Here is a 5,686-nt window from a genome sequence, read left to right as displayed (position 1 = left end):
TAAAAATACATTCAAAAATCAAAATGGTCCTGGTGAGAAAAAAAAGTAAACCTGCCTACTCTATCTAACTACTGATTTTGTCTATAGTGTGTGCGTGTTTGTGTACAACATGAGGAGGAAAAAAAACATACTAAAAAAGTGTATGTCAGAAGTGGGGTTCGAACCCACGCCCACATTCGTGGACCAGAACACTCGGTCCCTTGAAGGGAAGGTACACCCTTGAGTCTGGCGCCTTAGACCACTCGGCCATCCTGACAGCTGCTATGGAGGTTCTTTTTAACAGTAAACTTTTTGGACATATCTACGCTGAAGGTCGTGTAGTTTACCTATTTTAGTAGAATTTATTCTTTGCACAAAGACGGTCGCAAAATGCTCGCGTGCGTACGTGAGTGTGTGAATGTTTGCGGTGTGTGTGTGTGTGTGTGTGTGTGTGTGTGTGTGTGTGTGTGTGTGTGTGTGTGTGTGTGTGTGTGCATGGTGTCAGTGTTTGTGCACTGTGTGTGTGTGTATGATGTGTGTGAGTGCGTGTGTGTCTGTGTGTGTGTGTGTGTGTGTGTGTGCATGGTGTGTTTATGCGCAGTGTGTGTGTGTGTCTGTGTGTGTGTATGTGTGTGTGTGTGTGCCGTGTGTGAGTGAGTGTGCGTGTGTGTGTGTGTGTGTGTGTGGTGTGTGGGTGTATCATCATCTGTAAGGCGGTCACATACGTCATATCGATTATTCCGCCGCGTTTTCGACTGAAATAACAGGCGATAGAAAGACATACTCCTACAGAGAGTCGAGGTGAATACTGGATAAAACTAGTATGCATCTATTTTAAAATGTATGTGGGTTTTATCAGCAGGCTACTACTTTTTGCTTTTCGCCCACATGCTAGCTGATTTCGACCAGATTTAGTGCATAGTCAAATCTAAAAATACATTAAAAAATCAAAATGGTCCTGGTGAGAAAAAAAAGTAAACCTGCATAACTCTATCTAACTACTGATTTTGTCTATTGTGTGTGCGTGTTTGTGTACAACATGAAGAGAGAAAAAAACATACTAAAAAATTGTGTGTCAGAAGCGGGGTTCGAACCCACGCCCACATTCGTGGACCAGAACACTCGGTCCCTTGAAGGGAAGGTACACCCTTGAGTCTGGCGCCTTAGACCACTCGGCCATCCTGACAGCTGTCTGATTAGGTCTCGTATTGAACATTAAAGATCTCAGTTGAAGGTCCTGTGGTGTGTGTGTGTGGTGTGTGTTTGTGTGAGTGCGTGCGTGCGTGCGTGTGTCTGTTTGTGTGTGTGTCAGAGTGGGTTTTTTTTTTTTTTTTTTGGGGGGGGGGGGGGGGGGGAGATTGCCTGCTTGCCGCGTGCGTGTGCGTGCGTGCTAGTGTGTGTGAGTGTGCGCGCGTCAGTGTGTGTATGTGTGTGTGTGTGTGTATGTTATAGGTTCATACCATCTACAATACTACGTTTGGCATGAGTACACTAATTAATAATATTCCTCAAAAACAGTAAACGACTTAAATTCACCATGCAAAATACAGCTTTCAAAATGACCAAGTTCGACGTCTGTACTTTTTTTCAATGTTTAACGGTCTGTGTCAAAGCGATCGATACTATACCCCTACGGCTTATTTCTCGGAATGTTAGCGATTCAACATGGCAGTGTATCACTGTACAGTCGAGCCTGCTCTTGCGACCACCTCTCGATAACGACCACCTCTAGAAAACGACCACCTCTCGATAACGACCACCTCTCGATAACGACCACCTCTCGATAACAACCACATATCGATAACGACCACCTCTCTATAACGACCACTCGTTAACGACCACATCTTTATAACGACCACCTCTCGATAACGGCCACCTCTCCATAACGACCACCTCTCGATAACGGCCACCTCTCTATAACGAACATCTCTCTATAACGATCACCTCTCTGTAACGACCACCTCTCTATAACGATCACCTCTCAATAACGACCACCTCTTGATAACGACCACCTCTCTATAACGGCCACCTCTCTGTAACGACCACCTCTCTAAAACGATCACCTCTTGATAACGACCACCTCTTGATAACGGCCACCTCTCGATAACGACCACCTCTCCATAACGACCACCTCTTGATAACGGCCACCTCTCGATAACGACCACCTCTCCATAACGACCACCTCTCCATAACGACCACCTCTCGATAACGACCACCTCTCGATAACGACCACCCCGAAGGATCATCGACGAGTTGCTTTTTACATTTTGTAAAGTTTTTTTGTCTATATTATTCACCTATCCATAACGATCACATTTTTATAACAACCACTGTTGATCGGTCCCTTGGGTGTTCCGGCGTTTTAGACAGGTTTGACTGTCCTTGTACGTACTCCCAACAGAGCGGTAAGAGCTGATCGGAAGATAACTGTGCAATTTCGACAACTATTGCTGGTTGTGGGTTGTGTGATTAATCATTTGTATGAAGTAATTAGCGGTAACAGTGTGACACAACTTGAAAGAAATAAGCTTGCATAGACATTGTGTACATGACGAGCTCTTGTTAGAAGGGTCGATTAATGAGCCGTGCATTGTCATTGTTATGATTATAAACATAACACAATGATAAAGCCTCCTGGCTGTTCCGCTGTACAAGACGTGCACGAGCGGTCCAATCTGCATGTACACTATTTAAAAGTGTTGTCCTAATGAATATTGACCGAATTATTTTGCTTATAGGATGCAAAAACGTTAAACTATTCAGTCGAACGGAATGAGAGAGCCTTCTGTCTGTAGAGGACGTGCACGAGCGGTTCCACTCTGCATGTACACTAATTAAACGTGTCGCCTTCATGACTTTTGATCGAATTACTTTGCTTGTTAGGTGCAAAAACGTCAATATTATACTGTCATGGTCCAACCTGCCCTGGCGACCACTTCTTGATAACGACCCCCTGCCCTTTGCCCAACCCCAAAGAAAGCCCGACCAGATCCTTTCCTATATAAATCACCTTACCACAGCGACCACCTTTCTATAACGACATCCTTTCTATAGCGACCACCTTTCTACAGCGGCTACCTTTCTATTGCAACCACCTTTCTATAGCGACCCCCTTTCTATAGCGACCACCTTTTTACAGCGGCCACCTTTCTATAGCGACCACCTTTCTATAGCGACCCCTTTCTACAGCGACCACCTTTCTACAGCGGCCACCTTTCTATAGCGACCACCTTTCTATAACGACATCCTTTCTATAACGACATCCTTTCTATAGCGACCACCTTTCTATAGCGACCACCTTTCTATAGCGAGTCATCTTTCTATAGCGACCGCCTTTCTATAACGACCACCTTTCTATAGCGACCACCTTTCTATAACGACATCCTTTCTATAGCGACCACCTTTCTATAGACCACCTTTCTATAACGACATCCTTTCTATAACCACCTTTCTATAGCGACCACCTTTCTATAGCGACCACCTGTCTATAGAGACCACCTTTTTATAGCGACCACCTTTCTATAACGACCACTTTGATCAGTTCATTGGACCGTCGCGACATTACCTTCGTGGTTGAAAACGACGTTAAACACCAAATAAAGAAAGAAAGAAAGTTCATTGGATGGTTATTATAGACAGTTCTGACTGTATAAGAATAATGATTGCTCTTACAGCGCTTAGCACGGATTTTTTTTCTGTGCTCTTCACTTTTTCTTACACAAAATCAATAAACAGTACAACACAATAACATGTAAGCTACAGCATCATAACATCCAACATGTACTCTACACAGTAACACCAATCATAATAGCAACATGTATCTCAAATAATAACTTCATATGAAAAGGGCATGAACAAGTTTAAGGACGTGTAATTTCGTGGTTTCGTGAGAAGAATTTGTTTGGCCAGTCTTCCAGATTAAATAAGTCTTTTGCGAATCAATACTTAAATCTTCACAGGACTACAGGTTTTTGGAAGAAAAACAATTATTGTGTAGCTCTGCTGTGAAATATTGTTATGTTGATAAAATTATTAAAGGCACAGTAAGCCTCCCGTAAACCATCACAGATACTGTCAGGCTTTTACACACAGTACGAACACCCTTTCATATACACACTCATCGCTTTTGAACATCCTGGGTGCCCTCCGTAAAGAGCGAACAATTTTCAACGAATTTATTTTTACGTGGTTTATCTTACCCCTGAACCATCGCGAACCCGTGTGATCCAGTTTCCTTTTTTCACATTGCAGTCGTCAGTTTGTGATTTCAATGCGACTCGCTGTAAGCTCATCTGCAATAGCATGTCATTGTGTATCTCTGAATCTAAACTCAACAAACGGCTGCGATTCACACGAACTAGAGCGATGACAGTTGACTGTTCAGAGGAACGGGCGCAAGGCATAACCGTCGTCTGCTACGAGAAAGACGGTTTGCGTGACACGTTTCCGGGCTTTTCTTTTTTCAAACTTTCAAAACTTCGAATTGTACTGATCTTGTTACCGGCACGGTTGGCCTTGTGGTAAGGCGTCCGCCCCGTGATCGGGAGGTCGTGGGTTCGAACCCCGGCCGGGTCATACCTAAGACTTTAAAATTGGCAATCTAGTGGCTGCTCCGCCTGGCGTCTGGCATTATGGGGTTATTGCTGGGACTGGTTGGTCCGGTGTCAGAATAATGTGACTGGGTGAGACACGAAGCCTGTGCTGCGACTTCTGGCTTGTGTGTGGTGCACGTTAAATGTCAAAGCAACGATATGGCCCTTCGTGGTCGGCTGGGCGTTAAGCAAACAAACTGATCTTGTCTTGATGAAAAAAGAACTCGTTCATGATTTAAGAATGTTTGTGTAACAAGCTGTCAATTTATTATCTAGATTTTAAAAGTTAGTTCTTGCGCCAAAACGAGGCGCCTGATTTGCCGATTGTCCACGAAAATAAATTCTTTGAAAATTGCTCGCTCTTTACGTAGAACACCTAGGATGTTCTCAAGCGGTGAGTGTTTAAACGAAAGGGTGTTTGTACTGTGTGTAAAAGCCTGACAGTATCTGTGATGGTTTACGGGAGGCTCACTGTGCCTTTAACTCTACTTGAAAGAGATTCGGAAACTTGCTTGCAGCTTTTGTAAGATGGACACAGGTCACAGGTGCATTACTACACTTAAGTTACAGTTTAACGAATAATGAATTGACACAAAATACAAATCGATCGGCAACATGAACTACAGACACTAGACTGGACAATAACAATTTAACAGAGTTAGAACGTAACTAATTTACTCCTATTTACCAAAACGAAATGCAAATTAAGATTCCGAGCTTTGCTCTACTTCTCCTCAACACACAACTTACACTGGTGACAGTTCACCCTGACATGATTTTTGGGGGTTATTTTCGGTGTGTTTTTTGTGCGTGCGTGCGTGTTGGTTTGTGTGTGTTTGTGTTTGTGTGTGTTTGTGTTTGTGTGTGTGTGTGTGTGTGTGTATGTGTGTGTGCGTGTGTGTGTGTGTGTGTGTGTGTGTGTGTGTGTGTCTGTGTGTGTGTGTTTGAGTTGGTGGGTTGGCCGGTGTTAGGTAGCGGGATGCACGAGAGCGCGATATCTAGAGCACTTCGGATGTTTTTACGCTTTTTATCATTTGGTTGTTTGCATAATGGTGTTTGGTTGTTTAAGAGCAGACGAACCACACTTTTCCATCCATAGACTACCATTGTTGAAC

General features: G+C 43.6%; 2 non-coding genes across 2 annotated transcripts; both read right to left on the bottom strand.

Moving 5' to 3' along the window:
- Positions 1-143: 143 nt before the first annotated feature.
- On the bottom strand, positions 144-256 carry Trnal-caa (transfer RNA leucine (anticodon CAA)). Its single transcript has 2 exons — positions 219-256; positions 144-189 (listed from the first exon to the last, which is right to left on the bottom strand). It is a non-coding gene; the product is annotated as a tRNA-Leu (tRNA).
- A 796-nt stretch (positions 257-1,052) lies between these two features.
- On the bottom strand, positions 1,053-1,165 carry Trnal-caa (transfer RNA leucine (anticodon CAA)). Its single transcript has 2 exons — positions 1,128-1,165; positions 1,053-1,098 (listed from the first exon to the last, which is right to left on the bottom strand). It is a non-coding gene; the product is annotated as a tRNA-Leu (tRNA).
- Between the last annotated feature and the right edge of the window lie 4,521 nt (positions 1,166-5,686).

This window comes from Littorina saxatilis, unplaced genomic scaffold (genome assembly GCF_037325665.1).
Source record: "Littorina saxatilis isolate snail1 unplaced genomic scaffold, US_GU_Lsax_2.0 scaffold_974, whole genome shotgun sequence".
Taxonomy (NCBI): domain Eukaryota; kingdom Metazoa; phylum Mollusca; class Gastropoda; order Littorinimorpha; family Littorinidae; genus Littorina; species Littorina saxatilis.
This window is presented reverse-complemented; position numbering and strand designations above follow the sequence as displayed.